Here is a 27,092-nt window from a genome sequence, read left to right on the forward strand (position 1 = left end):
TGAAGGGTTAAAAGTTGACCAGCGATTTCTAATTTTTCCAACAAAATTTACCAAACCATTTTTTAGGGACCACATCAAATTTAAAGTGACTTTGAGTGGTCAATATGACAGAAAAGACGTGTCACCATTGTAAAAACTATACACTTCAAGGTGCTCAAAAACACATTCAAGAAGTTTATTAACCCTTCAGGTGCTTCACAGGAATTTTTGGAATGTGGAAAAAAATGGATATTTAACTTTTTACTTTAGACCAAATTATTTCTTATTTTCACAGGGTAAACAGGAAAAAAATCAACCCCAAAATTTGTGCAATTTCTCCTGAGTACGTCAATACCTCATATATGGGGGAAAGCCACTGTTTTGGTGCATGACAGGGCTTAGAAGGCGCCATTTGACTTTTTGAATGCAAACTGAAAAAAAACCATAAGTGACCCCATTTTGGAAACCCCGCCCTTCGAGGATTTTATCCTGTTGTATAGTGAGCATTTCACACGTATGACACAGAATTTGATAACATTAGGTTGTCATATTGAATATATCGTCATCAGTGTTGAGCGCACGTGATCACTACTCCAGTTTGCATCGGGTGCTCGGGTACGCACCGAATATCGCAGATGCTCAAGTGACATGCTAGAGTCCTCGCCTCACATGTTTCATGGCCATTAGACACCAAAAAAAATGATCTGCAATATTTTGTGCATATCCGAGCACCCGATGCAAACTCGAGTAACGAGCACTTGCGCTCAACATTAGCCGTCTGTGACGTTAGCGGCCGTGCCCGCCGCCGTTCCACCAGCACCAGGTCTCGCCGCTGCGTCCTCTTACCCTGCCGCATCCTGCCGCACTGTTCCCTGCTCACGCGCGCTCCCACCTCCTCCTTCCTCCCGGTCAGCTGCGGTCCCGCGCATGCACCTTAGGCCACGGGCGCGCGCCCTGCAGATTTCTTAACCCTGCAGTGGGCGGCTTCTGGGATCACGGCCTGCCAATCACCTGCTGGCAGGGGATATATCAGGCGTCTCCCATAAAGGGAGGACGCCTGGTTATCGTGTGCTATACCCTAAGCTAATCTGGCCACCTATAGCTTGTCTACAGTCTTTTCCTCAGTCTCGTGTTTCTCCTGCCCTTGCCTTAATTTTCTCTGCCACTGTGTTCTATTACCTGCCTTCCTGCCCGTCATCCATTCTGCCTTGCCTCTGTTTTCCCAGTCTGTATCTCCCCTGGTCTCCGTCTCGGTTCCGCCCTTCAGTGCCTGTCCCATTCCCTGTCCTGTTCTCCTGCCTGCTGTCTGTCTATCGTTATATTTGATCCTGGTGCTAACCGCTCCGTGCCTCCCTCCGCGCTTAGTGCACGGAGTCCTGTGCCCTAGTCCTGTCACTACCTTTTGGTACCTGCTGTCTGGTTCCTCTACGCCAGTCGCCGTCTGGTACGCCTTGCTCCTGTACCTTGGGTCCTGTCTGGTATCCCGGTCCTGCCTGTAGCCACTCCGGTCCTTTGAGCCGCCCCTCTTGGTTCCAGCTGTTGCGGTGTCTGACCCCCGCGGGCCTTCCCCTAACGGTCCCTGTATAGGGGTCGGTTCCACCTGGCGCGCTCGCCCCGGGGGCTTCAGTTCCGCGACCCAGAGGGTCCACTCTCGGACGCTGTCATCCCTAAAGCGTCACACCGTCATTTTTTTCTTTACTTTTGAAAAAGCCTCAATTCTAACCCCAACTCTAAAAAACCCCTAAACCTTACACAAGCCCAACTGCAAAGAATAGAAAAAATAAAAAATATATATTTTATCATTTTTATTTTGCTAAGGGGGTGATAAAGGGGGGTCTGATTTACATTTTTTTATTTTGATCACTGTCATAGGTTCTATCACAGTGATCAAAATGAACCAATAGGAAAAATTTCCTATTGTTGCAGAGTGCCGGCCAGCAGATCTCGGCGGGCGCACTGCTCATGCTCCAACCATTTTCTTTTCCAGGAAGATGACACCGGGCCAGGGGATGGAGCAGGATGGATAGGGGGATGGCGGAGGTACCGGGAGTTCTCGGGGGGCATCATTTCTCTCTCCTCTGACATATATACAGTGGGGCAAAAAAGTATTTAGTCAGTCAGCAATAGTGCAAGTTCCACCACTTAAAAAGATGAGAGGCGTCTGTAATTTACATCTTAGGTAGACCTCAACTATGGGAGACAAACTGAGAAAAAAAAATCCAGAAAATCACATTGTCTGTTTTTTTTTCATTTTATTTGCATATTATGGTGGAAAATAAGTATTTGGTCAGAAACAAGCAATCAAGATTTCTGGCTCTCACAGACCTGTAACTTCTTCTTTAAGAGTCTCCTCTTTCCTCCACTCATTACCTGTAGTAATGGCACCTGTTTAAACTTGTTATCAGTATAAAAAGACACCTGTGCACACCCTCAAACAGTCTGACTCCAAACTCCACTATGGTGAAGACCAAAGAGCTGTCAAAGGACACCAGAAACAAAATTGTAGCCCTGCACCAGGCTGGGAAGACTGAATCTGCAATAGCCAACCAGCTTGGAGTGAAGAAATCAACTGTGGGAGCAATAATTAGAAAATGGAAGACATACAAGACCACTGATAATCTCCCTCGATCTGGTGCTCCACGCAAAATCCCACCCCGTGGGGTCAGAATGATCACAAGAACGGTGAGCAAAAATCCCAGAACCATGCGGGGGGACCTAGTGAATGAACTGCAGAGAGCTGGGACCAATGTAACAAGGCCTACCATAAGTAACACACTACGCCACCATGGACTCAGATCCTGCAGTGCCAGACGTGTCCCACTGCTTAAGCCTGTACATGTCCGGGCCCGTCTGAAGTTTGCTAGAGAGCATTTGGATGATCCAGAGGAGTTTTGGGAGAATGTCCTATGGTCTGATGAAACCAAACTGGAACTGTTTGGTAGAAACACAACTTGTCGTGTTTGGAGGAAAAAGAATACTGAGTTGCATCCATCAAACACCATACCTACTGTAAAGCATGGTGGTGGAAACATCATGCTTTGGAGCTGTTTCTCTGCAAAGGGGCCAGGACGACTGATCCGGGTACATGAAAGAATGAATGGGGCCATGTATCGTGAGATTTTGAGTGCAAACCTCCTTCCATCAGCAAGGGCATTGAAGATGAAACGTGGCTGGGTCTTTCAACATGACAATGATCCAAAGCACACCGCCAGGGCAACGAAGGAGTGGCTTCGTAAGAAGCATTTCAAGGTCCTGGAGTGGCCTAGCCAGTCTCCAGATCTCAACCCTATAGAAAACCTTTGGAGGGAGTTGAAAGTCCGTGTTGCCAAGCGAAAAGCCAAAAACATCACTGCTCTAGAGGAGATCTGCATGGAGGAATGGGCCAACATACCAACAACAGTGTGTGGCAACCTTGTGAAGACTTACAGAAAACGTTTGACCTCTGTCATTGCCAACAAAGGCTATATCACAAAGTATTGAGATGAAATTTTTTTTCTGACCAAATACTTATTTTCCACCATAATATGCAAATAAAATGAAAAAAAAACCAGACAATGTGATTTTCTGGATTTTTTTTTCTCAGTTTGTCTCCCATAGTTGAGGTCTACCTATGATGTAAATTACAGACGCCTCTCATCTTTTTAAGTGGTGGAACTTGCACTATTGCTGACTGACTAAATACTTTTTTTCCCCACCGTATCATGTCATAAGAGAGAGAAGTCATTGTAACAGCCTGCACACTTTTTTTTTTGTAATCGCCGTTATTCATTGATTAACGGCAATCACTTGATTGGACACCAGAAAATCCATCCCTGATCATGTTCTCCACGATCTCAGCTACCAGGCAATGTATTAGGCCGGAGCTCAACGTATAAAAAAAATCGGTCCAATTTTGACGGCCGAGAATCGCACCAATATTCTCCGAACGGTGATCCGTGTGTAATCCTTTTGCAATGTGAGTATGCATTTTACTCGCATCTAAGTATCCGCGTGACATCCGTATGGCATCTGTATGTGATGCGTATGCCATGATTTTGTTGCATACTTGCAAAATGGACATATAACGGATCCATGGCCTGAAATTAATTTAAATCCTAATCAGCAACCCTATTTATTGGCTCTACAACAGGTAGAGTCCGTGCTTGTGTTGTTGTATTGCTGCTTTGTGTCAAACATGTCAGACAGGCTTACTCTCAACACTACTGAGCGGGTTGTTTTCCACTGGGTTTTGTCCCGACGTTTTGGGGAGCCTTACCCAGTGATTTTGGAGGCGGAGAAGAATGTGGGTACATCCGCTTATGAGGCGACGGATGAATAAAGGACATTTCCACCCTCTGTATGCTTCTCTATGCAGCCATCCTGACAAGTTCTACCAGTATTGTTGGATGAGCGTGCCCACATTTGACATTCTGCTGGAGACTGTGCACCCTGGGTTCACCTTCAAGAACACCAAGATGCACAAGTGTATTTCCGCAGAGGAGCGCCTTTTACTTACTTTATGGTATGTATTCATCCTCTATGTTGATGATGTATTTTACTTGTGTTTTAGGAAAATACACTCATCCATTCCTTTTGTTTAGTGGTTTGTTCCCTTTCTGTATCCGCAAGTTTTGTATCACATTTTGCCTTTCACATTATATGCTGTTTGTAATAGGACCAAAGGCATTGAATTGTGTTGTCTTTTATTTAGGCCGGGCTTATTTTCCACTGCCCATAACTTTTAGGAAGGCTTATACTGTTTTATTGAGGCATGGATATGTCAATTTTTTTTTATATTCCCTTATAGATTCCTATTCTCTTAGCTCTTCTTTGCGGCTCTTCATCTTGAATTTTTATTTGGGAAATCCACCATCTCTGGCATTATTTCTGTGTGCTCTGAAATATGGTCCCAACTGCATCAATCGGTAATGCCTGAGCCCAAAATATAAGACTAGAAACATGAATAGGAAACACATCCGTGTGCATAAGTCGCCAAACTCAGGGTCCCAATATTATAATTATAAACAGGTTTTTTCTGTAGTGCTGTTGACCCTGGATAACTGTAGATATTGGGGCCTATTTAAGAATTGGAGACTGTTTATTGACAACTTTATCTTCCAAAAGGTAGGGGAGAAAACAAGGGGAACTGCTACCTTGGATCTAATCCTTATAAACAGGGAGGAAATGGTTGAGGAGGTAAAAGTGGCTGGGACCCTAGGAGGTAGCGACCATGCTATTTTAGAATTTTGGATAACTAGAGGTGGAAGACCTGTGAAGACTCAGACGTCAAGGTTAGATTTCAGAAAGGCAGATTTTAAGGGATTCAGAAAGAGAATTGGAGGGATCCAATGGCTGGATATCATTAAAGACAAAAATGTCCAGGAAGGATGGGAAATCTTGAAAAATGAAATTCTCAAAGCACAGTTGTTAACAATTCCGAAAAGAGGGAAGAATAGGAAGCATTTAAGGAAACCAGGATGGATGAACACAGAACTTAAGCACATGCTAAAAAGGAAGAAAAAAATGTTTATAAAATGGAAAGAGGGAGGCATATCTAAAGAAGAATATAATGCTGTCTGCAGAACCTGCAGGGCACAAATCAGATTAGCTAAAGCTGAAAATGAACTGAGGCTTGCAAGAGATGTCAAAAGCAATAATAAAGGATTTTGGGGATATGTCAAAAGTCAAAGAAAAGTCAAAGATGCTATAGGATTTTTACAGGATGAAAATGATGAAATGGTAAGACAGGATGTTGAGAAGGCTGAACTTTTAAATTCCTATTTTGCATCTGTTTTCTCTCAGAAAGGAAATGCAACATCAACTGTTATTCACTGTCCTATTAAGGGAATAGAAGAATCCAGGATATCTATAAACAGAAAGATAGTGAGGAAACACTTAGCTAACCTAAATGAATTCAAGTCTCCAGGTCCAGATGAATTACACCCCAGAGTACTGAAGGAGATAGCAGAAGAAATTTTTGAACCCCTCTCCATAATCTTTGAAAATTCTTGGAGAACAGGAGAAGTGCCAGAAGACTGGAGAAGAGCAAATGTTGTTCCTATCTTCAAAAAGGGGAAGAAGGTGGACCCAGGCAACTATAGGCCGGTGAGTCTGACTTCTATACCAGGAAAGATCTTTGAACAAATTATTAAACAACATGTATGTCAATACCTGGATAAGAATGAAGTGATTAAACAGAGTCAGCATGGGTTTCTAACTAATAAGTCATGTCAGACTAACTTAATTTCCTTCTATGACGGTATCACTGATTGGGTGGATCAAGGAAATGCTGTAGATATAGTATATCTTGACTTCAGCAAAGCATTTGACAAAGTCTCTCATACAATCCTTATTGAAAAAATGACTAAGTATGGAATGGACAAGGCAACTGTTAGGTGGATTCATAACTGGCTTAGTGATCGGACCCAAAGAGTGGTCGTAAATGGCTGCACATCCAGTTGGAAGAATGTCTCAAGTGGGGTACCACAGGGCTCTGTCCTGGGCCCTGTATTGTTCAACATCTTTATCAACGATTTAGATGAAGGAATTGAGGGTAAACTGATTAAATTTGCTGATGACACAAAGCTAGGAGGGATAGCTAATACTAGAGAAGAGAGAGAGAGGATTCAAAAAGATTTAAATAAACTGGAGAAGTGGGCAGCAACTAACAGAATGGTTTTTAACAGGGAGAAATGCAAAGTACTACATCTGGGCAATAAAAATGAAAAAAGCATATATAGAATGGGAGGAATAGGGCTAAGTGACAGCACATGTGAAAAAGACTTGGGTATACTAATAGATCACAGACTGAATATGAGTCAACAGTGTGATGCAGCAGCAAAAAAGGCAAATGCAATTCTAGGATGTATTAACAGAAGCATACAGTCTAGATCACGTGAAGTCATTATTTCCCTCTACTCCTCTTTGGTCAGACCTCATCTGGAATATTGTGTCCAGTTTTGGGCACCACATTTTAAAAAAGACATCAACAAACTGGAGCAAGTTCAGAAAAGAGCGACCAGAATGGTGACCGGTCTGCAAACCCTGTCTTATGAGGAAAGGTTGCAGGATTTGGGAATGTTTAGTTTGCAAAAGAGAAGACTGAGAGGAGACTTAATAGCTGTCTACAAATATCTAAAGGGCTGTCACATTGTAGAAGGATCAACTTTATTCTCATTTGCACAAGGAAAGACTAGAAGCAATGGGATGAAACTGAATGGGAAGAGACACAGATTAGTTATTAGAAAAAACTTTTTGACAGTTAGAGTGATCAATGAGTGGAACAGGCTGCCACGAGAAGTGGTGAGTTCTCCTTCAATGGAAGTCTTCAAACAGAGGCTGGACAGACATCTGACTGGGATGATTTAGCCAATCCTGCTTTGAGCAGGGGGTTGGACCAGATGGCCCAGGAGGTCCCTTCCAACTCTACGATTCTATGATTCTATGATTCTATGATTCAATTCTTCCATAATGGGTCGGCGGCTGCGCACTAATGAGTTGGACCTCCCACCCCCACGTCAGCTACCAGGGTCTACAATGGTTGCTGATGAGGCCTTTCAATTAACACGCAACGTCATGAGGGCCTTTCCACTTAGAGGCCTGGACCCCCAGAATCTTTAATTTTCACCTATCCCGTGCACGACGACTGGTAGAGAGTGCCTTTGGTATTATCTGTGCCAAATGACGGATCCTACAGTCAGCCATTCAACTTAGTGAAGGAAATGGGAATGAGGTTATTAAGGCCTGTGTGATACTTCAGAATTTCATCAGAATCCATGACTGTACATCAAATGATGGTGATGAAAAGGCGGATGGAAATAATGGCATGGCTACTACACATGTACACATCCACATCTTCAGCCCTCTGGACTTAAAAAGTGTGGCATGTGTTTACGAATTATTTTGTTTCACCATAGAGATATACTCCATGGCAAGACAATGCAGTTTCTATGTTGTGATTTTTTTTGGGGGGGACAAAAATAAAGTAATGTTAATATTTGAAGTGTGTGTTGTGTTGGCCTAATAATGTCTAAAATATGAAAATAAACACATCATTTATATTGTCATAACATCACAAAACACTCAAATTGATTTAACTGTTTTCAATCTAACCATGTTTGTTTGATAACAAATAAACCATATTTGTAGCATGTGGCATATTGGGCCAATAAAACTGGGCCTATATAAAACTCCAAAAATAAACAACATATATGTGACGATTAGGCTGAGTTCACACGTGGCGTTTTTTTCGCGTTTCCGCGGCGGTTTTAACCACGCGATTTTGCCGCGAAAACGCGAAAAATAAGCATCCCAAGCATTCCTATGGGATTCCGCAATGCTGTGCTAATGCTGCGGTTTTTACCGCGGCGGAATCGCTTTGCGGTAAAAACCGCAGCATGCTCATTAATTTGCGGAATCGCAGCAATCCCGCACCTATAGGAATGCATTGTTCCGCTTACTTCCCGCATGTGGCTGTGCACACCATGCGGAAAGTAAGCAGAACATTTGCGGATGGTACCCATGGTCCGGAGGAGAGGAGACTGTCGTCCGGGCTTTGGGTACCATATCCCTGTAAAAAATAGAATTTAAAAATAAAAAATATTGTTATTCTCACCCTCCGACGTCCCGCACAGTCTTCCCGCTTCTCTTCACGCTCTCGTTCCCAGTAGTCCTTTGCGAAAATGCCCGCGATGGCGTCCGTTCTCGCGGGATCGCGAAGTCTCGTGGTCATTTGCGCGACATCGCGAATGACCGCGAGACATCGCGATCCCGCGAGAACGGACGTCATCGCGGGCATTTTCGCAAAGGATTACTGGGAACGGATGCGCGGGACGTCGGAAGGTAAGAATAACACCATTTTTTATTTTTTTTTACATTCTATCTTTTACTACTGATGCTGCATAGGCGGCCTCAGTAGTAAAAAAAAGTTGGTCACACTCGTCAAACACTATGTTTGACGAGTGTGACCAACCTGTCAATCAGTTCTCCAAGCGATGCTACAGATCGCTTGGAAAACGCTAGCATTTTGCAAGCTAAATACGCTTGCAAAATTCTAGTTTTTCCGCGGGAAAATCGCGGGAATTTAAAATGCGATTTTCCCGCGGACTGGAATTCCGGAATTCTCGCGGTAATTTCCGCGAGAGTTCCGGTACGTGTGCACTTAGCCTTACACTTTACCTTACAAGTTATGGTAGGCTGAGGGTGGTGATGGCGGGAGGACAGCATCTAAGGTTTGCCTAGTTTGTGGGTGAACCTGAGTTCACCCTGTGGGATGGCTGATGCTGACCCATGATTATGGACCAAGGAAGGATCCTGTTGGGGAGCATAGTAGTGGGAACTAGGGTATGAATGTTGGTACTCCTGAGTAATGGCATGGCCCATTTGTTCATACCTCCCAATATGGCCATGTCAAGCATACCCATGTTGGGTCCAGCCTCCAACCGTGGGCCTGCTCAAGTGGTCATATTGGGCAGGTGCTGCAGGATCAGAAAATTGGACATGTTGTGTCTGATGTTGAGGCGGGCTATGGCTGAGGTTTTGGCATACGTGGGAGAGGTGGCTCAGCAACTGATACAGCCTGCTGTTCTTGGATTCCTGGCATTTGCAGTTGGTTACTGCTTGACATTTACCACCTTTCAAGGAAAACAAATACCGGATTGAGATTGTTTGGTGGTGTGCAAGCATCAGTTAGAGTTTGTATGGTCTGTCTGGCCCGCAGCCTCACCTCCCGGTGAATTGGACGTAGGTAGCTTGCCAGACTGCGTGAGTAAGCTTTCTCCCCATCATCATTCACAGTCTGTGACAGATAGTCCAACACTCCAGTGTCCACTTGCCTCCTGCTGCCTGTGGTGGGAAGCTCCTTCCTGCGCCGACCACGGCGTGGGATGGTGGCAGCCTGGGGTGAGGTATCCAGTGGCAAGGTTGGGCTGCTACTGTGGTTCCAGTCCTTATCCTCTGGATTGGCCTCCTGTTGGGCTGAAGGCGCTGCTGGTGGTGGTGGTTGGGTGCTGCTTGATAGTGCCGAAGATGGGCCAGCCACTTCTTCACCTTCCCCCACTGGAGCTATGTTGACCTCTGAGTCTGAAGCAGTTTCCCTCTGGGTATGGTTAGAGTCTGTTTGTAAGCACAAAGTAGAAAAACAAAACCTATTAAGATTTGCCCGTAAGAGCATGTGTAAAATGTGGTGTCATGCATGCGCTTACGGTCTGATATCCATAATGGGAGCCAGAAAATTCAGTCTGTCACTCCCGCCAGTACTGGTCTCGGCAGCTGAGCCACCGTCTAGTGATATCAGTGACTGCAAAGTAACACAATAAATGTTTTAACTTTCAATCACAGTGTTTGCCTTGAAAAATGTAGGCTTCAGTGTAATGTGGCCTGCTACTTGGCAAGTGTAAAGTCTGAAATAGGCCACATATTACAAACATCACATATGATGATGTTATGTTCATTTGTTACCACATGTGGAACTTTTAATATTACTTTTTTATGATTGTACTTACTAATTTCTTGCTGGACCTCACAAGGTCTTTCCTCAAAATCGGGGTACATTTGGGTGCAAATTCGCCTCCATGCTGCATCCTTACGTGCGCGTTCCGAATAATGTGCATCACATTGGTCCCATAGTTCTGGCCGCTCCTGAACCAGAACTAAGAGCATCTCGACGTTGATGTGTGTGGCCATGCTGCTGGACTCCGTGGAGGCGTGTTCCGGACTTTTTCTAGAGGTGCCAGGAAATTTGCATGCCAAAGGTTCCTGATAATGGATGAGGCAATTTCCTGTCACCTGGAAAATGCTTGCGTATTTCTTGCAAGTCACACGGATGGTCGCTCCCATAGACTTGCATTGGCGAGACTGGGCCGATATACGCGTACAATCGCAGCATGCTGCAATTTCACTCGCATGTATAATACTGCCGAGAAAAAAAACGGAGATGGGAGCTGCCCCATAGATTAACAGCGGTCCGGGTGCTATGCGATGTTTTATCGCATAGCAATCGTCCGTATTCTCTCTAGTGTGACTCCGGCCTAAGGCTATGTTCCCACAATGATTGGTGAGTTTTGGATGTTGCAGATTTTCTGTACCTGTTAGGTAAATTAGGTCACTTGAGTTTTGTTTTGTTTTATTGAATTTTGAGTGTGTTTTGCAACATGCATTTCTTTGTGCTCTTGGTGCATCTCTTTTTGATGTACCATGGTTTTAAATAAAGCTGCATTGTTTTTTTGATACTTCCTGGTATTTGGATCTGAGCAAACCTTATTAATACAATCAAGTGTTAACTACATGAGTTTTTAGTGTGTTACCATCACGGAAACGCCCTAACTACTCATAGATGTACTTGTGGATTTTTTGTTTCTAATGCAATTCTATGAGGAAAATTCACAGGTAAACCTCCGTGTACCCACAAGAGAAATTGATGTGTTGCAGATTTCAAACCCACATAACAGGTCATTTAACCCCTTCCCGACCTTTGACGCCACGTAGGCGCCATGAAAAGTCGTGCCAATATGACCCATGACGCCTATGTGGCGTCATGAATTGATTGCCCCCCTGCGGGTCGGGTGACCGGGGTCACTGAAAGGTCACCCGACCCGCACACAGAGGACACTTTAGAGTTAACCCCAGGGGGCGTGGCTTATCCCCCACATGCCTACGATTGCTTTGATTGGCTATTAAAAGTGAAACAGCCAATCAGAGCAATTTTTAATATTTCACCAATGAAATTTGGTGAAATATTACAATCCAGCCATGGCCAATGCTGCAATAGCATCGGACATGGCTGAACACTGAGACCCAACCACACCGACTGGCAGGGGTGATCGGCCCATGGTCATCATTTGCTCCCCCTCCCCTTCCCTCCAATCCCCCCCACCTTCCGATCCCCCGGTACCTCCGATGTCCTGCTGTGGCTCCCGGTGTTGTGATTTCATTTTTCCCTTCATCATTGAGGTCTGATGAACTCCCTCCTCTGGTGAAGGAAGGTAGTGAGACTGATTACCAAACACCTGGGCAGCTAGATGATAACTGGGTGGCTGGAATTGAGGACTGGATATAAGGCTGCCGACGCCCTTCAACTTCTTCCTGGCTGGTGATTTTCCTGCTGGATTCTTGGAGACCAGTCTGATTCCTGCGTCTCAAAGCTAAGTTTTTCTGCTCTGCTTTGTACTCTTCAGTTTTGTTTTTGTTTTGCCTTGTTTTTTGGGAGTTCTGCCATCCCCGGCCGGGGGTGAGCTGAATTCCATTTTTGTCTCTGATCTGTTGATCTTTTGCTCTGTCTTCAGAATATACCTGAGTGCTGATATAGTCTTTTGAAGCTTAGCGACTTCGGGGCCAGTTTTTCCTATCAGTCGGTTGGCTCATTTTGATAGGGTTTTTGCGGATGGCAGACAGCAGCTTTCCTATCCTGTCCTATGTAGTTAGCTTGGGCCCCATCATTTGCTCAACCTATCTTTCTATCTGTGTTAGTGTTTTCATCTTGCTTCACCGTCATTATATGTTGGGGTCTGCCTATTGCTTTGGGGTCTGCTCTGGGGCAGTTTAGTTTTTCCCCTTTCTGTCTTTAGGCTATGTAGCTCTCCGGCTGTGATCCAGGGGTCTAGGGCACCGTAGGAACCCCCCACGGCTACTTCTAGTTGTTGTGGAAAGGTTCAGGGGTCTGCAATCCGATAGCTGCCAACCTCTCTGGTTTTTCTGGACTTAGCTGGTATTTTGTTTTTTCCTCCTCTGGTGACTCATCATAACAGAATCACCAGCCATACCGCAGATCCTAGGGTACTCAATAGCAGGAGAGAATTGTAAAAAAAAGGAAAAAGTGTCAGAATTTTTTTTTTTTGTGTGCATATTTTTTCCTCTATATCTCTGAGGCTGTAGGGGGAATTTTTCTCTCAATGGAGATGAAGCAATTGTCTGATCGTGTGGAGCAGCTCGCTGCTGAAGTGAGGGGAATTTCCGCCTATCTTGCTCATTCACATGCTGCTGAACCAAAGATTCCTACTCCTGATGTGTTTTTTGGGGATCGGTCTAAATTCTTGAATTTCAAGAATAATTGGAAATTATTTTTTGCCTTGAAGCCTAACTCGTCGGGGAACTCTGCGCAGCAGGTTAAAATTGTCATCTCTTTGCTGCGCGGCGATCCCCAGGATTGGGCGTTTTCTTTGAAACCTGATGATCCTATTCTGAATAATGTGAACGCATTTTTTCAAGCCTTGGGGTTGTTGTATGATGAACCTAATGCTATTGATCAGGCTGAAAAGACCCTGTTGGCATTAAGCCAGGGTCGGGATTCGGCAGAGTTGTACTGTAAAAAATTCAGAAAGTGGGCGGTCCTTACTACCTGGAATGATGGTGCCTTGGCAGCCCTCTTTCGGAAGGGTTTGTCAGAAACTGTAAAAGATACTATGGTGGGATTTCCTGTTCCCTCTGGTCTTGACGATTCTATGTCATTAGCCATTCAGGTGGATCGGCGTTTACGTGAACGCAAAACTACACGAGAGATGTTGCCACCTGTTGAACAAATGTCTGAACCTATGCAATGTGATAGAGTTTTGTCTAGGGTGCAACGTCAGGAGTTCAGAAGGCGTAATAAGCTGTGTTTTTTTTGTGGAGATGCCTCACATATTATTTCTGTCTGCCCTAAACGAGAGAAACGTTGTGTACACACGTTTTCTGTGGGTGGTGTTCAACCTAAGTTTCTTCTGGCAATTACTCTGATCTGCTCCCTGTCCACATTTTCCGCCAAGGCTTTTGTGGATTCAGGAGCAGCTCTGAACCTGATGGACTTGGATTTTGCTAAACGTTGTGGATTTCCTATGACACCTCTGCGGACGCCTATCCCTTTGAGGGGTATTGATGCTACTCCTTTGGCGAAGAATAAACCTCAGTTTTGGTCCCAGGTGGTAATGCGGGTCGCCCCAGACCATCAAGAAAATTGCAGATTTTTGGTGTTGCATAATTTGCATGATACCATTGTTCTGGGGTTTCCCTGGTTGCAAATCCATAATCCAGTTCTGGATTGGAAATCTTTGTCTGTGGTGAGTTGGGGTTGTCGGTGTGCCCTTAGTGATGCTCCTGTTTTCTCCACCTCTCCCCAGTCGCATGATGTTCCTGACTATTTGGCTGACTTTTATGATGTGTTTAGTGAGAATGAGTCTGCGTCTTTGCCTCCTCATAGGAGTTATGACTGTGCAATTGAGCTGAACCCGGGGTGTAAATTCCCCAAGGGTCGGCTTTTCAATTTATCTGTACCCGAGCACGAGGCTATGCGATCCTATATTAAGGAGGCATTGGAGAAGGGTCATATTAGACCATCCTCTTCACCCTTAGGTGCTGGGTTTTTTTTCGTGGCTAAAAAGGATGGTTCATTAAGGCCTTGTACTGACTATCGTGCCCTCAACAAAATTACTGTTAAATATCAGTATCCGTTACCCCTGATTTCTGATCTATTCTCCAGAGTTAAAGGTGCTTGCTGGTTTACCAAGCTTGACCTCAGGGGGGCGTATAATATTATTCGCATTAAGCATGGGGATGAATGGAAGACAGCGTTTAATACTCCGGAGGGACATTTTGAGTACCTGGTGATGCCTTTTGGGCTCACTAATGCCCCTTCTGTCTTCCAGTGCTTCATGAACGATATATTCCGAGACTTTGTGGATACATTTTTGATTATCTATCTGGATGATATTTTGATCTTCTCCAAGAATTGGGACTCTCATGTGGAACATGTTCGGACTGTGTTCCGGATTTTGAGGGAGAATTCCCTGTATGTCAAGGGATCGAAATGCCTTTTTGGGGTACGGAGGGTTTCATTTTTGGGATTTATTTTGTATCCGTCAACTATTGAAATGGACCTGGCGAAGGTACAGGCCATTTATGATTGGGTTCAGCCCACTTCTTTGAAGGCCCTCCAGAAGTTTTTGGGTTTTGCTAATTTTTATCGGAAATTTATAGCTAATATTTCTGGTATTGCCAAGCCATTGACGGATTTGACTAGGAAGGGTGCTGATGTGCTGAATTGGTCTCCGGTGGCTGTTTCTTCCTTTCAGGAGCTGAAGCGAAGATTCACTTCTGCTCTGGTTTTGCGGCAACCTGATGTCTCACTCCCGTTTCAGGTGGAGGTGGACGCTTCTGAGATTGGTGCAGGAGCGGTGTTGTCCCAAAAAGATCCTGTGACATCTAAAATTAATCCTTGTGCTTTCTTTTCCCGAAAGTTCTCCCCATCCGAACGTAACTATGATGTGGGGAATCGGGAACTGTTGGCCATGAAATGGGCATTTGAGGAGTGGAGACATTGGTTGGAGGGAGACAAACACCAAGTCGTGGTCCTTACTGACCACAAGAATTTGATTTACCTGGAGTCGGCCAAGTGCTTGAATCCTAGACAGGCTAGGTGGGCCTTGTTTTTCATACGTTTTGATTTTGTGGTCTCTTTTCTTCCGGGCACTAAGAATGTCAAGGCAGACGCCCTCTCTAGGAGTTTCCTTGCTGATTCTCCTGTTGTGACTAAGCCTGCTACCATCTTAGGCGAGGGGGTAGTTCTTTCTGCCATCTTGCCCGATTTGAGACGTGCTCTGGAAGAGTTTCAGGAGGACAAACCTGAGCGTTGTCCCAGTGGAAAGTTGTATGTTCCTGACCAGTGGAGGAAGAGAGTGATGTCTGAAGTTCATTGCTCTGCATTGGCTGGTCATCCAGGTATTTTTGGTACTAGAGATCTGGTGAGTCGGTCTTTTTGGTGGCCCGCCTTGTCTCGTGATGTCAGGAATTTTGTGCAGTCCTGTGGGACTTGCTCCCGGTCTAAACCTTGTTCTCGCTCTAGTGGCTTGTTGATGCCTTTGCCGGTGCCCAGGAGGCCATGAACCCATATTTCAATGGATTTTATCTCTGATATGCCTGTCTCTCAGAGAATGACTGTTATTTGGGTGATTTGTGATAGATTCTCTAAGATGGTCCATCTTGTACCACTCCCTAAATTGCCGTCTTCCTCTGAGTTGGTGCCCTTGTTTTTGCAACAGGTGGTTCGCTTGCACGGGATTCCTGAGAGCATTGTATCTGACAGAGGAGTTCAGTTTGTGTCTAGATTTTGGAGGACTTTCTGTTCCAAGCTGGGAATTCAGTTGTCCTTCTCCTCTGCGTTTCACCCTCAGACCAATGGGCAGACGGAGAGAACAAACCAGACTTTGGAGTCGTATTTGAGATGTTTTGTTTCTGCCGATCAGGATGATTGGGTTTCATTTTTGCCCTTGGCCGAATTTGCTTTAAATAATAGAGCTAGTTCTGCCACTTTGATGTCACCTTTTTTTTGTAACTTTGGTTTTCACCCTCGATTTTCTTCAGGGCAGGTGGAGCCTTCTGCCTGCCCAGGTGTTGACACTGTGGTGGAGAGAATGCACCAGATCTGGGACCAAGTAGTGGATAAGTTGTCTCTCTCCCAGGAAAAGGCCCAGCGGTTTTCCAACCGGCGTAGGACCGTTGGTCCCCTGTTTAAGGTGGGTGATATGGTTTGGCTTTCATCAAAAAATATCGCTATGAAGGTGGCTTCTCCTAAGTTTAAGCCTAGATTTATTGGACCTTACAAGATTTTGGAGATTATTAATCCGGTCTCTTTTCGGTTGGCTCTTCCTGTCACATTTAAAATTCATAATGTGTTTCATAAGTCCTTGTTGAAGAGGTTTGTTGAACCAGTAGTTCCTGTGGTGGCACCTCCTGACCCTATATTGGTTGAAGGTAACATGGAATATGAGGTAGAGAAGATACTGGATTCCCATCTGGCTAGACGGAGACTCCAGTATTTGGTTAAGTGGAAGGGTTATGGTCAGAAGGATAATTCCTGGGTCTCTGCCTCTGATATTCATGCCGAAAGATTGGTGCGTGCCTTTCATCGGGCTCACCCGGATCGCCCTGGTGGCATGGATGAGGGTTCGGTGACCCCTCCTCAAGGGGGAGGTACTGTTGTGAGTTCATTTTTCCCTTCATCATTGAGGTCTGATGAACTCCCTCCTCTGGTGAAGGAAGGTAGTGTGACTGATTACCAAACACCTGGGCAGCTAGATGATAACTGGGTGGCTGGAATTGAGGACTGGATATAAGGCTGCCGACGCCCTTCTTCCTGGCTGGTGATTTTCCTGCTGGATTCTTGGAGACCAGTCTGATTCCTGCGTCTCAAAGCTAAGTTTTTCTGCTCTGCTTTGTACTCTTCAGTTTTGTTTTTGTTTTGCCTTGTTTTTTGGGAGTTCTGCCATCCCCGGCCGGGGGTGAGCTGAATTCCATTTTTGTCTCTGATCTGTTGATCTTTTGCTCTGTCTTCAGAATATACCTGAGTGCTGATATAGTCTTTTGAAGCCTAGCGACTTCAGGGCCAGTTTTTCCTATCAGTCGGTTGGCTCATTTTGATAGGGTTTTTGCGGATGGCAGACAGCAGCTTTCCTATCCTGTCCTATGTAGTTAGCTTGGGCCCCATCATTTGCTCAACCTATCTTTCTATCTGTGTTAGTGTTTTCATCTTGCTTCACCGTCATTATATGTTGGGGTCTGCCTATTGCTTTGGGGTCTGCTCTGGGGCAGTTTAGTTTTTCCCCTTTCTGTCTTTAGGCTATGTAGTTCTCCGGCTGTGATCGAGGGGTCTAGGGCACCGTAGGAACCCCCCACGGCTACTGCTAGTTGTTGTGGATAGGTTCAGGGGTCTGCAATCCGATAGCTGCCAACCTCTCTGGTTTTTCTGGACTTAGCTGGTATTTTGTTTTTTCCTTCTTTGGTGACTCATCATAACATCCCGGGGTCCCGCTGTCCCGGATCATGGGCGCCGCCATCTTGGAAAATGGCGGGCACCCATGAATTTGCCGGCTGCCCGTTCATTTTTCATTTTGATCACTGTGATAAACTGTTACAGTGATCAAAATGAAAAAAAAAAGTAAATACACCCCCCGTTTATCACCCCCATAGGTAGGCACAAATAATAAAATGAAAAAAATATTTTTATTTTTCCATTAAGGTTAGAATTAGGATTAGGGTTGGAATTAAGGTTAAGGTTAGAAATAGGGTTAGGGTTAGAAATAGTGTTAGGGTTGGAATTAGGGTTAGGGTTGGAATTAGGTTTAGGGTTGAAATTAGGGTTAAGATTAGGGTTAAGGGTGAGTTGGGGTTGGGATTAAGGTTAGGCTTGTGGTTAGGGTTAGAGTTGGGATTAGGGTTAGAGGTGTGTTGGGGTTAGAGTGTGGTTAGGGTTATGATTAGGGTTGGGTTTGGGTTAGGGGTGTGTTGGGGTTAGAGTTGGAGTTAGAATTGAGGGGTTTCGACTGTTTAGGCACATCACGGGGTCTCCGAACACGACATGGGGCCACGATTTATTCCAGCCAATTTTGCGTTCAAAAAGTCAAACATCACTCCCTCCATTCTGAGCCCCGACGTGTGCACAAACAGTGGTTTACTCCCACATATGGGGTACCAGCGTACTCAGGACAAACTGGACAACAACTTTTGGGGTTCAATTTATCCTGTTACCCTTGTGAAAATAAAAATTGTGGGCTAAAAATCACTTTTAGAGGGAAAAAAATGATTTTTTTATTTTCACAGCTCTGCGTTATAAACTTCTGTGAAGCACTTGGGGGTTCAAAGTGCTCACCACACATCTAGATAAGTTCCTTGGGTGGTCTAGTTTCCAAAATGAGGTCACTTGTGGGGGGTTTCCACTGTTTAGGCACATCAGAGGCTCTGCAAACGTAACATGACACCCACAGACCATTCCATTAAATCGGCATTTCAAAACGTCACTACTTCCCTTCCAAGCCCCGACGTGTGCCCGAACAGTGGTTCCCCCCCCACATTTGGGGTACCAGCGTACTCAGGACAAACTGTACAATAACTTTTGGGGTCCAATTTATCCTGTTACCCTTGTGAAAATAAAAAATTGCGGACTAAAAAATCATTTTTTGAGAGAAAAAAATGATTTTTTATTTTCACAGTTCTGCGTTATAAACTTCTGTGAAGCACTTGGGGGTTCAAAGTGCTCACCACACATCTAGATAAGTTCCTTGGGTGGTCTGGTTTCCAAAATGAGGTCACTTGTGGGGGGTTTCCACTGTTTAGGCACATCAGAGGCTCTGCAAACGTAACATGACGCCCGTAGACCATTCCATCAAGTCGTCATTTCAAAACGTCACTACTTCCCTTCCGGGCCCCGACGTGTGCCCGAACAGTGGTTACCCCCCCCCCATATATCGGGTACCAGCGTACTCAGGACAAACTGTACAACAACTTTTGGGGTCCAATTTATCCTGTTACCCTTGTGAAAATAAAAAATTGCGGACTAAAAAATCATTTTTTGAGAGAAAAAAATGATTTTTTATTTTCACAGTTCTGCGTTATAAACTTCTGTGAAGCACTTGGGGGTTCAAAGTGCTCACCACACATCTAGATAAGTTCCTTGGGTGGTCTGGTTTCCAAAATGAGGTCACTTGTGGGGGGTTTCCACTGTTTAGGCACATCAGAGGCTCTGCAAACGTAACATGACGCCCGTAGACCATTCCATCAAGTCGTCATTTCAAAACGTCACTACTTCCCTTCCGGGCCCCGACGTGTGCCCGAACAGTGGTTACCCCCCCCCATATATCGGGTACCAGCGTACTCAGGACAAACTGTACAACAACTTTTGGGGTCCAATTTCTCCTGTTACCCTTGTGAAAATAAAAAATAGCAGGCTAAAAAATCATTTTTGAGGAAAAAAAATGATTTTTTATTTTCACTCCTCTGCGTTATAAACTTCTGTGAAGCACTTGGGGGTTCAAAGTGCCCAGCACACATCTAGATAAGTTCCTTGGGGGGTCTAGTTTACAAAATGGTGTCACTTGTGGGGGACCTCCAATGTTTAGGCACACAGGAACTCTCCAAACGCGACATGGCAACCGCTAAATATTCCAGCATATTTTCCATTCAAAAAGTCAAATGGCGCTCCTTCCCTTCTGAGCCCTGCTGTTCGCCCAAACAGTGGTTTATGACCACATATGAAGTATCGGTGTACTCGGGAGAAATTTCCCAACAAATTTTAGGATCCATTTTTCCTGTTGCCCATGTGAAAATGAAAAAATTGATGCTAAAAGAAAATTTTTGTTGGAAAAATTAAAATGTCCATTTTTTCCTTCCACGTTGCTTTAGTTCCTGCGAAACACCTGAAGGCTTAATAATCTTCTACAATGTAGTTTTGAGTAGCTTGAGGGGTGCAGTTTTTAGAATGGTGTCACTTTTGGGTATTTTCTGCCATATAGACCCCTCAAAGTGACTTCAAATGTGAGGTGGTCCCTAAAAGAAATGGTTTTGTAAATTTTGTTGTAAAAATGAGAAATCGCTGGTCAACTTTTAACCCTTATAACTTCCTAACAAAAAAAATTTTGTTTCCAAAATTGTGCTGATGTAAAGTAGACATGTGGGAAATGTTATTTATTAACTATTTTGTGTCACATAACTCTCTGGTTTTAACAGAATAAAAATTAAAAATGTGAAAATTGCGAAATTTTCGCCAAATTTCCGTTTTTTTCACAAATAAATGTAAAAATTTTCGACCTAAATATACCACTAACATGAAGCCCAATATGTCACGAAAAAACAATCTCAGAATCACTAGGATGCGTTGAAGCGTTCCAGAGTTATTACCTCATAAATAGACACTGGTTAGAATTGCAAAAAATGGCCAGGTCATTAGGGTCAAAATAGGCTGGGTCATGAAGGGGTTAATGCAGCGTAAAAAAAACATTGCGGACATGAGATTTCTATAAATCCCATCAACTTTGTTGAAACTGTAAAGCGCTGTGTTTTCTGCTCATAAAAAACACGTAGCATCAAAAATTTATTGTGGGAACTTAACCTAAGGGTTCGCTCACACTGGTGTATATTCTCTATTGCTAGAGAATTGCTCGACTATCCGAATGACACTTTTATCAAACTCTCTCAGAGATTGATCCAAGTGTCTTCTGAGTGTGTGTCAAATCTCTTGTATGAGAAAAATACAGCACAGGTGTGGAGAAGATAGAGAACTTACTTTCTCCACCTCCTCCATTGACACTGCGCGAGTACATCAGGGTACCACAGGGCTCTGTCCTGGGCCCTGTATTGTTCAACATCTTTATCAACGATTTAGATGAAGGAATTGAGGGTAAACTGATTAAATTTGCTGAAGACACAAAGCTAGGAGGGATAGCTAATACTAGAGAAGAGAGAGAGGATTCAAAAAGATATAAATAAACTGGAGAAGTGGGCAACAACTAACAGAATGGTTTTTAACAGGGAGAAATGCAAAGTACTACATCTGGGCAATAAAAATGAAAAAAGCATATACAGAATGGGAGGAATAGGGCTAAGTGACAGCACATGTGAAAGAGACTTGGGTATACTAATAGATCACAGACTGAATATGAGTCAACAGTGTGATGCAGCAGCAAAAAAGGCAAATGCAATTCTAGGATGTATTAACAGAAGCATACAGTCTAGATCACGTGAAGTCATTATTTCACTCTACTCCTCTTTGGTCAAACCTCATCTGGAATATTGTGTCCAGTTTTGGGCACCACATTTTAAAAAATACATCAACAAACTGGAGCAAGTTCAGAAAAGAGCGACCAGAATGGTGACTGGTCTGCAAACCCTGTCTTATGAAGAAAGGTTGCAGGATTTGGGAATGTTTAGTTTGCAAAAGAGAAGACTGAGAGGAGACTTAATAGCTGTCTACAAATATCTAAAGGGCTGTCACATTGTAGAAGGATCAACTTTATTCTCATTTGCACAAGGAAAGACTAGAAGCAATGGGATGAAACTGAATAGGAGGAGACACAGATTAGATATTAGAAAAAACTTTTTGACAGTTAGAGTGACAAATGAGTGGAACAGGCTGCCACGAGAAGTGGTTAGTTCTCCTTCAATGGAAGTCTTCAAACAGAGGCTGGACAGACATCTGACTGGAATGATTTAGCGAATCCTGCTTTGAGCAGGGGGTTGGACCAGATGGCCCAGGAGCTCCCTTCCAACTCTACGATTCTATGATTCTATGATCAGGCTGCACTCAGATGACATTCGAGTGCAGTCCAATGTTTCACTTTCACCCATAGACTTGTATGCATGCGGGCGATTCGAATATTGGAGCTACTGTCGGAGAAGGGATTTCTATGTCTCCTCAGGTAGAGCTCAGGAGGATCTTTTACCTAGGTACCTAGGATTGGGAGAAATGAAACGAGTGACACAGGTTCTTGTCTATCAAATAAATCTCCTTTATTGGGAGAGTCGGTAGATTTTTTATAGCTCATCAGAAGAGGAAATGAACAAATATGGACAATTCCGTAACATTGTGTAACAATTGGCAAAATGAAGGACGGTTTACATAATAATTGGCACAAAAGATAATTTATATAACGATATGTCAACTATATCCTGGGATTTGAGATATTTTTAATTAGATGTGGCGGGAGCATGGAGGGGGTTTTGGCATTTCCTTTAGGTCAATTTAACAATTCGTGGAACCATATCCTGTTAGTGCATTTGGCCAAGAAGATACTTGGCCTCAACATATTTAGACATCTTTCAAATATAGAAGAGGGGAATTTGGAGCTGACCACTGGCAAAAGTATTCAACCACGTAGACAGATGATAACAATTAAAATTATGTCATGGGTTACAAGACTTGTTTTTCTGATATTTTCCTAGGTTTTAGAGAACTAAGATTAACCATTTCTTTGACAACTCCCCTCTTTTTATCATTCTGTCTACCTGCTTCTATCTCACCCTGCCTTTTTCCGAGGCCTGCAAGATAACCCTACTTCACAAAATACACGGCTTGTCCTATGTATATCATGGGATACCAGTCCTGCTGCGCATCCATTCTACTGAAGTTTGCTTGTTGCAGAATATATATTCACGCTGAACAGTGGTTATGAAGGTAGTCATCACTTGGGTTTGCTTGATCTCTGAATCAGCATCAATTTTAGCATTACGTTTACATGGAAAACATTTACAATTAGAACCAAGAATTTTCTTTATGAGTAGAACAAACAATCTTATCATTACTGCAACAACCAAGCACCATAGAGTGCTGGTTAGTTATGACAATGAGCTGTCTCATATATGCAGATTCTACATTAATGGCATCAAATAAATAGTCACATTATCAAAGATATCACCTAATTCCTCTCTCATCTGAGCATTTCTTAGAGTTCCGAACATAACTCCCAGAGGTCCGGTAAGTACCATTCCAGTCTTAAGATACCATGGAGTGTGCATTAAATGCTTGGGTGGCTGAGGAGAGGAGGCACTACGCTTTGCTATCATGTGACTAGGGACGTTTTTATAAGGGAGGGAAGTCATTCTCATTCCATACCCAGGTGGCTGGCTCTAATCTAGCCAGTGTACATGCACCTTCAGCTCCTTTAGGAATCCACCTATAAGCATTGCTCCCGCAGACTATATAAACTCCCTTTGGTAATTCAAACTGAAATTCATTAAGGAAAGCTATTGCTATTGAAACTAACCGGGTGGTGGCAGTGTAAAGACACCAAGAGTCTTCCAGGTCTGTAGTGACTGCCCTATAATATCGTAATGGCTGACATTCTGGGTCAGTATTTATACTTGTAGACATCTCAGCAGCTCCATCTCCATACTGACCTTCTCTAGTTTCTTCATCTACATGAACTGCCTCTCTTTCTGTGCATTGTGCTGTATTACCATCAATGAAAAAGCAATTCCTTGACCAATTAGAATCATGTAGAGTTCGTTCTAAACACATCTGGTCACTGCAGATTTGCTTACCTCCTAGAGAAAAAGGGGTCTTAACTGCGAAACTAAGCTTTAGCTCTTGACCTGGCACTTTAATTATGGTACTGGACAAATTTATCAGCCCACTGTTTTGACAAGTCACTATCCCATGGCTCAAAGACATCATTATCTTTTTTACATTGAATAGATACAATCACAGTGAGAAGCAAGAATGGGTAGCACTTCCAAAATTCTATTCTCCTTTAGTTATTGTGAAATTTCTTGCAGTGAAATACGTGGATCCAGACAGACTTTCCTTCCAGCTTAACAGATGTGGGCGTGATCAGCTGGACTTGGTAGGGTCCCTCAAAGCGAGGATCTAGACTTTTCCGCAGGTGCTTTTGCATCACCACCCAGTCTCCTGGCTTAAGGTCATGCGAGCCTGATAAGGAGGACGGATTTGGAAGGGAACTGAAAACACGCGTATGAATTTGCTGCAATACCTGTTGCAATGCACCCACATAGGCCGTCATATTTGAATGAGAGGCCTGCATCTGCTGAGGAAAGTACAATCCTGTCTTGGGAGGGCTCCCCAACAATACCTCATATGGACTCAAACTTGTCTTTTTGTTGGGAGTTACCCTTACAGTGTACAATGCAATGGGAAGACACTCAGTCCATGGTTTACCTGTTTCTGCCATCGCTTTTTGAATTTTCAATTTCAGTGTACCATTTAACCTTTCCACCCTGCCACTGCTCTGAGGATGATAGGGAGTGTGGAATGATTGCTCCATCCCTAAGGCTCGGGTGATTCCTTGCCACACCTGTAAAGTGAAATGACTACCTCGGTCACTTTCAATTACCTCTGGCACTCCAAACCCTTCTGACATTAGCTTTTTAACCACAGTTCGTGCATTTGCATGAGCACAGGGCCATGCCTCTGGCCAATTGGAGAAAAGATCCACACATAGCAGCACGTATTCATAGTTGACTACTCTTGGAAGCTGAATGAAATCAATCTGCAGTCGCTGAAAAGGGTACAATGGCCTGGGGGTGCACTTTGGTGGCACCTTCATTGTTTTTCCCACATTGTGGCATGCGCAGTCTACACATCCCTGTACGAATTTTGCAGCAGTATAATGGAACCCTGGTGCAACCCAACTTGCTTTTACCTGGCTTACCATTCCATCCTTGGATTGGCGTGTTAATCCGTGGAAGAGGGAGCATACCATAGGGAACAATGCCCTAGGCAAGCAATACTTACCGTCCGCTCTCCACAATCCATCTTCTTCCTTCGCACCTGTGTGCCTTTGCCATTCTTCCTTTTCTGGTGCAGAGGTCTGTTCTTGCAGGCTCTGGAGTAATTGAAGATCCACCTCCCCCGACACCTGTACAGTGTATGTTCCTGCGGGAAGAGGGAGCAAAGCAGCAGCCTTGGCTGCAATATCAGCTCGGTTATTACCTTCGGCTTCATTTGTGCGCTCTTTAGTGTGAGCTTGCACTTTCACTATAGCAACTTTTTTTAGGCAGCTCCAATGCTTTGAGAAGCTGAGCCACCAAATCTGCATTTTTAATGGGCTTACCAGAGGAACCAACAAACTTTCTGCTCTTCCATATGGGACCATAATCATGGCAGATGCCAAATGCATAGCGGCTATCTGTAAAAGTAATTTCTGTCAAATGTTCAGCGATTACACACACCTCAGTGAGTGCTTTCATTTCAGCTTCTCGAGTAGACATCCTAGAAGGCAAAGCTTTACTTTGTACCACCTTATGTTGAACAACTATTGAATAAATAACCTGTATAAGGTACTTCATTTTGGTAAACCTGTGACACATCTACATAAAACTCTGGATCTACATTAGGGATTGGTGTCTTGCACATTGGGAAGCGGTTGTGTCTCTGCCTCCATGAGTTCAAAGCAATCATGCTGAGCTTCAATTGTTTCAGAGTCATCGGTCTCTGGCAGCAAAGTTGCGTGGTTTAATACTGTACACCTTTTTATAGTCACATTTAGAGGTGTAAGTAAAGCCACTTCGTACTTTGTCAACCTGTTCATGGACAAATGTTTTGTCCTTGTCTGGAGCAATAGCTCCTGCACAGAGTGTGGCACTAGAATTTCCAAGGGATTGTCTAGCACCAAGTCTGCAACTTTTTTCCTTCAGGATTGCACAAGCAGCAACTGCTCTGATGCATGTTGGTGCTTCTTGTACCACTGTGTCAATTTGGCTAAATAGTATCCTAGAGGGCGATGCTTCCCTCCATGTTGTTGTGTAAGCATCCCTTTAGCATGTCCCCCCGATTCATGACAGTACAAACGGAAAGGAAGGTCATAGTTTGGAATTCCAAGGGCTGGTGTCGAGACAATGGCTTCCTTTAGATCTCTGAACTCCTCTTTGGCTTCCGGGGTCAGTTGGTATGACCTAAGAAAACAACCTTTTCCTTTGCTATTGACAGTTACCACTTGACACCTTACATCCTTCATGGTACAAAAATATTAACAAGGAAGCTGTTTCCATTAGACATACAGTACCTGTTTGATCTCTCTGCTCAGGGGATATCGTCTAATATGCACCAGTACAGTACCTGGTTTCAATTTGATTGATACTGGTAATATCCTAAACCAACGTCTGTCTTATCCTTTACCCATACTGCAGGTGGTATCTGCTCGAACAGTTACCAAATGTCCTCATCTTGGTCAATTGCAGTTTTTCTCGTCATCTAGCTAAATTAACAACTTCATAATGGAAAGGATTGCTTCAGACAACGGGCCTGTAACAGTAATGCCTTTCTTCCAAACTTAATAAAGAACTGTATTCATAGCACTCAGGATATCAGCACCTATCAAGCTTAGAGGACATTTATCTAAGACTAGCAATTGGGCACACAAGTCTGTGGTACGTGCTGTTCACATATTCATGTGTTCTGTTTCATACAAGGGATGAACTATTCCACCTGCTCCTAATCCCTGTACCATCTTCCCTGTCCTGAATTGTTGTGACATATCCTTTTCTTATATAATAGAACGGCTCACCCCCGTATCAATCAGGCATTTTAATTGTTTACCATGAGGAAATTCTAAGTATGTCATAGTGATTGGACCATCCTGTGGGGGAACCGTTATTTTTGTTTACACTTCTCTGGGTCTCTTATCCCATCTTTCCTTTTCTTCTCTCCCCCTGTTCCCCTGCTATGTATACCTGCCGCCTGCACCATGGTTTTCACAGCATTATTAAATGCATCCAGAGGTATATTCACCATAACAGGAGTTGACTTCTGCTTCTTCTTTACTTTCCTATTGTTAATCTGGTCCTCTATCCCCTAAACATGGGAAGGGATTGTATATACATTCTGGCCGTATTCTTATTACTTCTGTTCTCAGATCTTCCTTCAATCCTATCAGTAACATATT

At 43.9% G+C, this 27,092-nt stretch overlaps 1 protein-coding gene across 2 annotated transcripts in view; it reads left to right on the forward strand.

Annotated features, from left to right (window-relative positions):
• SPMIP7 (sperm microtubule inner protein 7) overlaps positions 1–27,092 on the forward strand; it is a 237,620-nt gene that overhangs the window by 31,879 nt on the left and 178,649 nt on the right. The window lies entirely within an intron of this gene.

This window comes from Dendrobates tinctorius, unplaced genomic scaffold (genome assembly GCF_039654945.1).
Source record: "Dendrobates tinctorius isolate UK_male_01 unplaced genomic scaffold, ASM3965494v1 ptg000162l, whole genome shotgun sequence".
Lineage (NCBI taxonomy): Eukaryota > Metazoa > Chordata > Amphibia > Anura > Dendrobatidae > Dendrobates > Dendrobates tinctorius.